This window comes from Papio anubis, chromosome 10 (genome assembly GCF_008728515.1).
Source record: "Papio anubis isolate 15944 chromosome 10, Panubis1.0, whole genome shotgun sequence".
Classification (NCBI taxonomy): Eukaryota; Metazoa; Chordata; class Mammalia; order Primates; family Cercopithecidae; genus Papio; species Papio anubis.
In genome coordinates this window covers 114,894,891-114,907,385 of record NC_044985.1, presented here as the reverse complement: position 1 = coordinate 114,907,385, position 12,495 = coordinate 114,894,891, and the positions used below count along the sequence as shown (strand labels likewise).

The 12,495-nt window shown below is 36.5% G+C and overlaps 1 protein-coding gene and 1 pseudogene across 1 annotated transcript in view; both read right to left on the bottom strand.

Annotated features, from left to right (window-relative positions):
* The window catches only part of PSMD1 (proteasome 26S subunit, non-ATPase 1), a 120,816-nt gene that overhangs the window by 35,877 nt on the left and 72,444 nt on the right, over positions 1-12,495 (bottom strand). The window lies entirely within an intron of this gene.
* LOC116269325 lies at positions 4,307-4,481 on the bottom strand (annotated as a pseudogene).

Genomic DNA, 12,495 nt, shown 5'->3' with positions numbered 1-12,495 from the left:
TGAAAATTTATCAAGCTGTAGGCTAATTATTTTGTGCGTGTCTTTGAATGTATATTAAACTTTAATAAAAAGATATTTTTGCAGCCATGAAGAATGAAATCATGTTTTTTGCAGCAACATGGATGCAGATGGAGGCCATTATCCTAAGTGAATTAAGGCAGGAACAGAAAACCAAATACTGCATGTTCTCACCTATAAGTGAGAGTTAAACACTGGGTATTCACAGACACAAAGAAGGCAACAACAAACACTGGGAACTAGAGGGAGGAGGGAAGGGTGCTGGGTTGAAAAACTATTGGGTACTATGCTTAATATTTGGGTGACGGGATCAATTGTCCCACAAACTTTAGCATCACACTATATACCCATGTAACAAACCTGCACATGTACCCCCAGAATCTAAGATAAAAGTTGAAATTATAAAAAAAAAGAAAAAAAAAGAAACTAGGCTCTTTCCTAGCCTTTGAAGCAGCATATACAGCTCTAGATTTTTCACCATCACCAAACATTTACTGAGACAAAACCAACACACATAAGAGTGTGCATTAAAGGTGGGCGTGGTGACTCATGCCTGTAATCCCAACACTTTGGAAGGCCCAGGTGGGCAGATCACTTGAGGTCAGGAGTTTAAGACCAGAGGGTCAACATGTGAAACCTCCTCTCTACTAAAAATACAAAAATTAGCCAGGCATGGTGGTGGGCCCCTGTAATCCCAGCTACCTGGGAGGCTGAGGCAGGAGAATCCCTTGAACCTGGGAGGCAGAGGTTGCAGTGAGACAAGATTGCACCACTGTACTCCAGCCTGGGTGAGAGAGCGAGACTCCATCTCAAGAAAAACAAAACAAAACAAAATATATATAATATATATTAGATATAAAATATGTATTATATAAAAAATACATTATAATATATAATACATAAAATATGTAATATGTATCATTTATATATTATATAATATAAAAATATATATAATATATGAATATGTAACATATATATTTATATTATATAATATAATACATAATATACATTATAATATAATATATAATTATATATTATATAAATAAAAGTGGCAAAGCGGCATAAACTACCTAAGATATGAATGCTAAGGAGGAAAAAATATCACAGAAAGAGGTAACAGTGGTCAGGAGACAAATTCACAGAGAATGCAGACATAAAAAGTGAGTTTGAAAGTATTGGAAGAATTGGACAAATGATGAAGAGGAATATAGGCATCAGGGTAAGGAAAGTAAGTCAGCAAAGGTCTAGAGATTGGAATTCACCTGGCTTGTCTAATTTGAACAGTCAATTTTTCTGTAGCACATGTAATAAAAAATAAAAGTGGAAAGGCAATTAAGAGCAAAATGACACAGTGTCTTGAATGTCAGGTTTAGCAATTTGCATTTTATTTTGCAGATAAATGGAACGATGATTTAGAAAGTTTAAGGAGATACCTGTGAACAAGACAGCCTAAAAGCATGAAGGTGGAAAAACCAGCCAGAAAACTATTTCAGTAATTCAAACCAAGAAAATAAAATTCATATACTATTGGCCCAAGGGCCGAATCTGGCCCGTAGCAGATTTTGTTTGGCCTACATCCTTTACAAAAATTCAAAGTAAGTTGTCAACATTTAAGATGGGAATATTTCACATTAAAACCCGAATTTCCAACTTCTCCAGAAAGGCTGTTTCAAGCCCTTCATAGTTCCTAGGGCCCAGGCACTGAGTTTGGAGGTCTTACCCTACTTTCTTTTAACAATACTAAAGTGAACCGAAATCCTACACTGAATATAATTTATATACAACTGTATAGAAGCTGACTTGCATTTAATTAATTGACATTTTAGGTTTTTCAGATATTTAATTAAAATTTATTTATTAAAAAGGCATTTAAAAAAAGACTATTGTTATGAATGATAGCAGTTATTACCACAAACCAACTCAAATCTGTAATTCTATGTTGGAACTGTCCTCTAGCCTCAAACTCCAGAGAGTGGTGAATTCAAATTTCAAAGGAATAGAACGAAGTTTATGAAAACTGTATCTGTTAAAATGAAATTTTGCAATAAGGGAAGGTTAGATTATTTTTCCCTACAATAGAGTCCATCACTCTTTCTTGAGAATGTTCTTAGTTTGCCTAAACTTCCTTGTATGAATAATTTGGAAATAATACTAACTGTCACTCGTATTCTTAGAAACAATATGGGAAAAACAGTATGGTGGTGCGAAAAAAGCAATATACTAGAAAACTAAAGATCTGGGTTCTAGTTCTAGTTTTGCTAAATTTGTTAGTTATATGACATTAGGCAAATCACTTGGGTTTTCTCCTTCATAATTAGAGAGAGCTTTTCTTGACTGTTTTACAGGAATAACAAAAACCAGATGAGCAAATAACTGAAAATACAGTAATAACATATATGCTATCAGTTAATATGTACTGAGAAAAATAACAATAAGTTATATAAGAGGGAACCATGAAGTCTAAAACTCATGTTCTAGTTTCTGTTTTGTCTCTAAATAGTTGGGCCAATTTAGACAATGTTCAATTAACCAAACATTCCAGGGTCCTTTCCTCATCTGAATAAGAGGAAGAATGGGACTAGACGTTCTGTAAGTCTGTTCCAACTTCATGATTCTACAGCATTTAAAAATGAACCAATTATTATAGGTTTAAATCAATGGCTATTATTATAGGACAACTTTTCTTCAATGAGTAACATTCCAATGAAATAAAAATAAAATTTAAAGTGATATTACACCAAAGAGGCTACTGAAAAGTTATTCTAAATCTTGTAGTTGAAACTACCATTTAACTTCTATTTTCACTCCTATAAGGCTAAGAACTTAAAGTTCTTTCCATAATTTGATACCCAAATTATCTAACAAACTCGCTCAAGTGTTCTGCCACCTAAGCATAAAGGCTGAGACTATATTTACTATCGCTCATAAATTATTGGCACAGTGCCAGGTGCTATAGGTAAAATAATTTTTATTACTTAATAAGAGACAAAGAGAGTTAAACTAAATTTATATTTAGAGACTTAGACAACAAGTATTTTCTACTAAGTTCAAGGCCTAATGGTTAAGCCCTAGGAAATATACCAAGCTCTTTCCTGTTCCACTTTTGCTTTCTCTCTTAAATTTATAATTCAGCTAGATAATCAAAACCAGGGAAAACTGACATACCTGTAAGTATTACTTTCTAAGGCTAATTGAGTCTTGAATGGGCACGATTCTGATAGCAGAGGGATAAATGTTGTTGGAAAGGAATGAACACTGGAATGTGAGAAACAAGTAGGTAGAAAAGCCATACTGATTTTGTGTAGAAGCATAATGAAGGTAACATTGGAATTAAAAATCAGGACTACTAGCACAATAACCACTTGGGTGTATGGCAGGAACCACAGCTTTCTGAAGGACCCTCTCTCTGTTTCTTAAGACCTGGTGGCTGGGTCTAGTCAGTCATATTTATTGAGTGCTTATTATACACGACACAGCGGGTGTAGACAGTAACAAGCATTTGGAAAAACTGGGTCTTGGTTTAGGCTCCCTCAGGACTTATTTATGTGACTATCTGCCAATTGTCTGATACAGCGGTTCTAAATCTTTTTTGGATCAGAGTCTCCTTCCTCCTGCCCCTCTAAACACACAGATAACACATAATTTTGGGAGTCGAACCTTTAAATGTAAAATGAGGGAATGTATCCCAAGGCTTTAAAATCCAGTTTATACAAGTATCATGTAAAGAAAATGAAAAAACAACTTTGTTGCTCTTTAGTATTACTATACTTGTGGTTCATCATAAGATATAACAGGCAGCAGTAAGTAAAAACTTTGCTTTAATCCAAGTATGTAATTCAATTTTTAATGAAAAAAAAAAGTTGTAATTTTCTGCTTTAAAAAATGAAATGCACACCAAAATAAGCTAACTACATTCTAATTTGTTGTTTGAATAATTTTTTTTGGCTTGTAGCTAACAGTCATCTTGCCAATGTTACTATTTGTACAAGCCTTCCACAGAGCAGGAATTGTGCAAGGGCATATGCATAAGTCACAGCCATATCATTGGACAATAAACTGCACATATGAATTCCTTTCTTTCAACACACTGGCTTTTAAATATTATTTCTTTATGAATATTTTGTGCAACCTCAACATTAATAAAACAAGATGCTTTCAAGAATATGGTGTCTTTCTTTTTCCCCTCTAATTCATCTTTACTAAAGGAGGAAAAACAGCAATATACATAGATAGGCAGAAACACTATTCTAAATGGGGCTATCACAGAGGGCATTCTTCCCCCAGACTCTAGGGAACTAACTACCTGAAAGTGGTCCCCCAACCCCCAATACCATAAATTACACAATCAAATTTTCCACATTTAGACACATCAAGGGGGTCAGCTTATCCAAAGTGCAATGGACAACCAGTGCCCTGGGAAAAACCACCTTTGTGGCTATGTGCCTATAATGCTAGGTAAGAATTCAGAGGGAATTTTTGAGGCTATAAGCCTTAGGATAGTCCCTTAGTAGAATTATGAATTTATAATTCTCATTAGGTAAGTGCCACAGTGTTAGAGGATTAACTCAGTACACAGCGATTAAGAATATATCTGCCCCCATCGCTTGAGTCCAGGATTTCGAGACTAGCCTGGCTAGCATGGTGAAACCCCGTCTCTACAGAAACTACAAAAATTAGCCAGGTGTGGTGGCGTGCGTCTGTGGTCTCAGCTACTCAGGAGGCTGAGGTGGGCTTGAGCCCAGGAGGTGGAGGTTGCAGTGAGCTATGATCACGCCACTGCATTCCAGCCGCGGTGACAGAGTGAGACATTGTCTCAAAAAAAAAAAAAAAGTGCCTGTCTCTCTTTAATTCCCATGTACTCTCTTAACAACAGATTCCAAATAATCTGAGTAGGAACCTGAAATTCTAAGTGCCTATTGGATATCTTTAACCAAATATACCACAAACACCTCAATCAAACATTAAAAACCCACAAAGATAGGAATAAAAAAGGGTATCCCTCTCCAGGTTGCTTTTCTCTTCCCACTATGACCATTCATTGACATACCTAGGAAACTCATATCTTCACATTTCTATTCCCTCACTCTCCACATATAATCTGCTGCCAAGTCAAGAGAACCCCTTAAATCTTATTTCTGTTTCCAATTGCCTTGTTTCAGTTCCTGATCACCTCTCACTGGAAATATAAATGATCTCTTGTCTTGACCTTTCTTCCATTTGTTGTGGTAGAGAGAACAGAGACTTAGAATCAGAAAGACCTGGATTCCAATTCTAGTGCTGCCATTTATTAGCAGGGTGACAATCACTAAATTTCTTTGAGCCTTAATTGCCTTATTCATAAAACAATACCTGCTCCTCCTTATGTATGCTGGGGACAGTTGGTGGAGTAGTAGAGTAAAATACTATATTATCATCACTGAAATCTAGATGCATAACCAGAAATTGGTTTTGGATCAGAACCAGAAATTTGGCTACTAATATTTGATGTCCAAGGGTTTATCAAAATATAAAACAAGCTGAATATTAAACCTAGAAAACTGGTTATATTTAGGGTTCAGACCTCCAGAATTTCATCATCAACTTGTTAGGGAACTAATGGCATGCAGAATACTTATCAACTTGCCCCTTGGCTGCAAGGGCAGGATATTCCAGGGAAAACTGACTCACAGGAAATAGTTTATCCTAAAATCTGTCTTAACATTTCATTTATTTTGTCATTTTTACCTGTTATAAAAGAGTAAATAAAAGATAACATATATACTATTCTTAAACCAATCACAAAACTCAAGGTTTTTTCTTTAGTAGAAGAGTCTTCGGAAAGGGGACAGAAGTTAGACTTAAGTTTTGTTTCCTAAAAGGCACTAACATTTCATGAGGTTTAGAAAAAATTTTGCCTGCAAACATAAATACCAGGAGCCTAATGCAGAACTTTACCTAGCTGATTGCAACAAAGACTGAAATAGACCATGAAGGCTATAAACTTAAAAGCATATAAAAAACCTGACAGTGTCTCAATCTAACAACAGTTCCAACTCTGACACATTCTTTAGAAAAAACAAGTGTTAAGACAAGGAATGACAAATTCTTTATTAAATAGTTTAGACATTCAATCTTTTCAAGAGTACGGTAAAACCATAATATTCTTATATGTTTACTTCAATGTTTCAGCAGGCAACTCTAAAAGGACAAAAAACCTTTCTAAGCAATGACTGGAATGCAAACATTCACTGAAAGCAAAACTCCTGCACATTAATCTTTATATACACACACAGAGAGATATATGACATAAACTTTTAAAGGAACAGTTAATAAATGATAAAATTGTATCACCATTTTGTAACATATAATGAACTAATAGATTGCAGCATGATTATCAACGACTGCTAACATCATGAAAATGGAAATAACTGTGCATACCACCAGCCCTACCCCACTAAAAATTTTTGAATGTGATCAAGCTTCTGGATTCAACTACCAATTTACAGGAAATATGAAGGACCAAACACCACATTAAACTACACATAAAGACGCAATCAGCAAAATTCATACCATGGGAAACAAAACAGAAATAACAAAATTTAGTGATTGTCACCCTGCTAATAAATGGCAGCACTAGAATTGGAATCCAGGTCTTTCTGATTCTAAGTCTCTGTTCTCTCTACCACAACAAATGGAAGAAAGGTCAAGACAAGAGATCATTTAAGGAATCACTGTGTTATTTCCAGTGAGAGGTGATCAGGAACTGAAACAAGGCAATTGGAAACAAACAAATGTGTTGTTTCTTCAACAAATAAATTGCAAGGAGAAAGAAAAGAAAGCGAAAGAGGGCAAGGCAAGAGATGAAGAGAGAACCTACAGGTTAAAAGAAAATACATTAAATCATTAGTAACAGTCCATTAGACTTTCTTTCATTTATATTCAGTAATTCTGACACTCCCTAAATCTTTCTTCTGTATAAACATTTGCCTCTTAGATAACAACACAAAACAATTCCTCCAGCTTGTTATAATACCTTGGATCAGCATTTATAACAAAGTATTTAAATGACTAATCCTTAATCAGCAATAAATCTTATTTCTATGTCTCCATAAACATATTTAGAAAAACTGGCCAAGCACAGTGGCTCATGCCTGTATTTTGGGAGATCGAGGCAGGAGGATTGAATGCATGAACCCTGGAGTTCAAGACCAGCCTGGGCATCCCTGTGAAACCCCATCTCTATAAAAAATACAGAAATTAGCTGGGGATGGAGGTGCATACCTGTCGTCCCAACTACTTGGGAGGATCACTTGAGCCCAGGAGGTCAAGGCTACAGTTGAGCCGAGATCACACCACTGCACTACAGCCTGGGCAACAGAGTGATGCCTTGTCTCAAAAAACAAAACAAAACAACATATTTAGAAAAATAAATGTTGAGAAATGGTCAAATCACAGGAAAAACAGTGGACTTTATTTTAGGGGAGGGCAGTAGAGAGGGAAAAAATCAATACTTGGTAGACCATTTTATTAGCACAGAATGTGTTACCTATAACTTAGCTCTTTCACATGTTTTGATATGTTATTTAAAAATATATATACTTAGACAATTATAAAGTTGCCAGCTGTATGTGTACTCAATGACAGAGCTACATGTTGTGGGAATCCAAGCAACTTTTCTTGTTATCCTTTATTTTATTCTTTGGCTAGTTTATACAACTTGTAATAATAAAAAAACAACAGTGCCATTGGCTGGGCGCAGTAGCTCATGCCTGTAATCCCAGCACTTTGGGAGGCCGAGATGAGTGATCACCTGAGGACGAGTTTGAGACCAGCCTGGCCAACATGGTGAAGCCTGTCTCTACTAAAAATATAAAAATTAGCCGGGCGTGGTGGTGGGTGCCTGTAATCCCAGCTACTTGGGAGGCTGAGGCAGGAGAATTGTTTAATCCCAGGAGACAGAGGTTGCAGTGAGCTGACACAATGCCACTGAACTCCAGCCTGTGTGATAGAGTGAGACTCTGTCTCAAAAACAAACAGTGCCATTACAGGTAAAAAAACAAAAAAGTAGGGGGAAGATATTATGCTTTTTTGAATTTTGTGGCATAAAACATTTTCAGGGAAAAAGCTGAGAAAGAAAACAATTTTCTTTCCCAAACATACTTTTGTTTTTTGTACCTCCATATTCCAAGATACTGCTATTTGTAGCTTTTAACTCTACCAGTTTAGTATATAGTGAATACATATAACGTACCATAAGGAAAAGCAAAAAACAAAACCACACAGACTGTGCCACAAACGTTACAAATTTACTGAAAGACAATGTATTTGTTGTCATCTTCCTGGACTTCAGAAAACTAAAAGTTAGTATAGTTTTAGGCAAGCTTTTGGTACAGTTCCAAAAAGACTAATTCTTTTCAGGTGCTGCTAAAATGGGAGAGGGAGGGAATTTTAAAGATGTAAGAAGAAGAGTCACAAGCTTTATACAAAGAAATTGCTGTGTCACCATAACACATAGAGCTCTTAAAAATCTCAGATTGCATTCCTGGACCCAGAGAAATCTGTAATATTCAAAGCTGCAGCATTATTAGCACACTTGTTTCCATTTCTCATCAGCAAACAAAGAAAAGTCTTGCAGTATGAGTGAGCTGCCATCAACTTATTGCTATTTATTGAGAACTTTATTGGCATTTGATTTTTATAATAATGTACATAAATGTACTCTGATTCTCAGAAAGTTTAAATCACTTCTGATATTTAAACAAGTATTCTAATGATAAAAGTCTATTTCTAATAGCTGATTACTGTGATTACTGAGGACATGCAGAGTTGAGCAAATCTACTCCAAAAGATATTTGGGTTATGATTATCAACTCTAATTCCAGGTATAGCAGTCTTTTGATGAAAGGACATCACCATTTCATGACATCAGGTTGTACTCTAGAGTTTCAATGACAAAAAAATCGTATTCTTTTATTCTGGCAATAACAACCTGGCAAAAGTTGTCTAGATCAACTTTTATACAGGAATCCAGTAAAAAACTTAACCAGGGGAGGGCTTAAAGAAGAAGGTGCTATTTTGTGGTAAGAGAACACTGTGGCATTTTAAACTGTCTGCCTACCACACCCCCACTCCTAGACTAGCCGTTGACAGTAGAGATGGCAGCCTATCACACTCTTGGTATAGGCTGCTAATGCCAGAGGAAGCAACACAGACTTCCTATACATATGAGTTGGGATCAAGAACCTAAGTAGAAGTCAATTGTGGAAAAGAATGATAACATGATCTCAAAGAAGGATAGGATGGATGAAAAGAAAGACATTTTGAGAAGACAGTGAAAGGTGAGGGAGCTTGTTTCTGATTTATCAAAGTCTTTCATTAAAATAACAGGCATTCAGGAGAGAATGAAGGAGTCTAACGAGAACAGATTAAGTTTGAAATAGCTATTCTTACAGTTTCAGCTCTTTCACTGATCTTGTCAAAGAGTATGGACATGAGAGGAATGAATAAAAAGAAAGCTGAGAAATATTTGAGCTCCACTGTAGGTCCTGTTGAAGTAAGCTAGTCTTAGCTCTACCATGTCTGTACTATAGTTACCAACATACTTGTTTGCATCCTCCATAAAATTATAAATTACATGAGGATAGAAAATGTTTATCTTATTCATTAATACATCTCCATGAGCATATGGCACTTAGTAAATACTTCACAAATGAATACATAGCAGATACAATCCCTGTCACGTTAAACATTCTTTAATGGTTACTGCTTAATAGGTATTATGACTGAGAGGTAAAAAAATGGGGGATCTTGGCTGATATTTAAGCTGTCTTCCTAGACCTATAAAGGATATTAGAGTGCCCTTTTCGGTCAAAGACAGAATCTGCTCAATAAATTAAAAAGGCCTCAGGGAGAAAATTCAATTGTCTTAGAAAAAATCGAGCCGATTAGGTTTTTTTGGTTATTGCTAGATTAGAGGCTGAGTCTGAGCTTGAAGTTATTTTAGTAAGAGTTACTTTACCCGAAGTTTTTGGGAAAGGAAATACTCTACACAAACGAAATTTCCAGATATTAAAAACTTCACTCTACCATTAAGACTCATACTTTCATGTTTATTATTATTTGGATAGAAATCTTTAAAAAATTCATTTCACCATTTATTGGCACCCAAAACACAGCTGAGTGAACGTGATCTAGCCTTTTCTTAAGTACACAGAGGTCATCACTATGCTATCCATCACTACGCCACATAAAATGTTGTCAAAGGGCGTGGGGTGCAGTGGCTCATGCCCGTAATCTTAGCACTTTGGGAGGCCGAGGCAGGTGATCACTTGAGGTCAGGAGTTCGAGACCAGCCTGGCCAACATGGCGAAATCCCATCTCTGCTTAAAATACAAAAATTAGCCAGGCCTGGTGGCAGGTGCCTGTAATCCGTTACTTGGGAGGCTGAGGCAGGAGAATTGCTTGAACCTGGGAGGCAGAGGTTGCAGTGAGCTGAATTGCGCCACTGCACTCCAGCCTGAGCAACAGAGCAAGACTCTGTCTTAAAAAAAAAAAAAAAAGCTACAAGCATCTACTTTGCGTAGACCTACATGTTTATATATTTAAATTCTTGGTTTTTTTTTTTTTGGGGGGGGGGTGTTGTTGTTGTTTCAGTTGACCCTATTTGCTATTATCAAAGTGCTTGTTCACCTTTTAACTTGTTACTCACATCTGGAGTAGGCAGGGAAACATGTTTATTAAAATTGTCTCAAGCGAATTTATCACTCAACATTCTTTTGTACTATCTACATTTACCACCATGTACAAATGTTATTTTCATTAAAGAGGGGGAGAGGCAGTTTTGTGTGTGTGTATACGTCTGTGCGCGTGTGTGTGCGGAGAGTGAAAAGATGGAGTGGGGACTTAGAGGCTACTTTCTACTTAAAGTACTTAGGGTTTTAAAGCACAGGTTCAGTTATTTGCTGAGACTCAACTATCCTTTTATATAACTATGTATTTATTATTATTCTGCTTTTTTCTTGATTCTCAGCTACGCTTCCCATAACTTGAGATTGCCAAATAAGTAGCTGTTCTAACTAGTTATGTTCCTTAGGCATTAAACAGACTTAAAAACACAAAATTAAAAAAAATCCAAGTACCAATCTTACTTTTACAAGTTGAGGCAAAAAATGAGTGAATGTGAGTAAAAGGATTAATACCAGCAAATACAATAATGACTGCATTTTTATAATATACTTAATATTTAAAAAATTTTATCTATAAACAAATCAATAAAGGCTTATTTCATACAAGTTTTTTCATTGGATATAATGGTGCTGCCATTTTCTTTTTTTTTTTTCTTTTTGAGGCGGAGTCTCGCTCTGTCGCCCAGGCTGGAGTGCAGTGGCCAGATCTCAGCTCACGGCAAGCTCCGCCTCCCGGGTTTACGCCATTCTCCTGCCTGAGCCTCCCGAGTAGCTGGGACTACAGGCGCCCGCCACCTCGCCCGGCTAGTTTTTTTGTATTTTTAGTAGAGACAGGGTTTCACCGTGTTAGCCACGATGGTCTTGATCTCCTGACCTCGTGATCCGCCCGTCTCGGCCTCCCAAAGTGCTGGGATTACAGGCTTGAGCCACCGCGCCCGGCCGGTGCTGCCGTTTTCAATCTGACATTACTTGTTTTGCAGATCCCTATCTGCCTTCACAAGCACAGATATCAAAGTGTAACTCACAACTAAGCAGTATTTAAAAATATTTTCTTTTCTTTCCTTTTTTTATCTTGGAGACAAGATCTCATTCTGTCACCCCAAGCTGGAGCACAGTGGTGCAATCTTGGCTCACTGCAACCTTGACCTACCCCAGGTTCATGAAATCCTCCCGCCTCAGGTCTCCCCCGACCCTCAACCCCCAACCCCCAACTCCTCCACCGCCACCCAGTAGCTGGGACTACAGGTGTGCACCACCACACCTGGTTAATTTTTGTGTGTGTTTTTTTTTTTTTTTTGTAGAGATGGGGTTTTGCCATGTTGCCTAAGCTGGTCTCTAACTCCTAGACTCAAGCAATCCACCTGTCTTGGTCTCCCAAAGAGCTGGGATTACAGGCACGAGCCACCGTGCCTTGCCTTAAAATATTTTCATATTCCTGAATAGAAATTCTGGTACATTAACAAACATCTGATTTCTATTGAGTATTATTTCATCTAGAATTCTTCACAAGTATTTTTTCTAATATAGTAAATTTTGAGTTTTTAAAAAAGCAGCAAATACTGAATAAAATCTGAAGTGCTCAGCAGAGCTAAAATGAACTAAGTATTTTCCAATAACATTCAACATGAGCAAAGGAATACAAATTTGAAACAAGGGCACAAATGCCATCACTGATTTATAAGTAATTAATTAAAAATATGCATCTATAATGATATTTTAAAAGGAAACCTTGAGAATGCTGAAGTTCTAATATTAAGCTAGTCTTAGAGAAAACTTAAATAGCATAACTATTAAGATTTAAACACCAATTTTC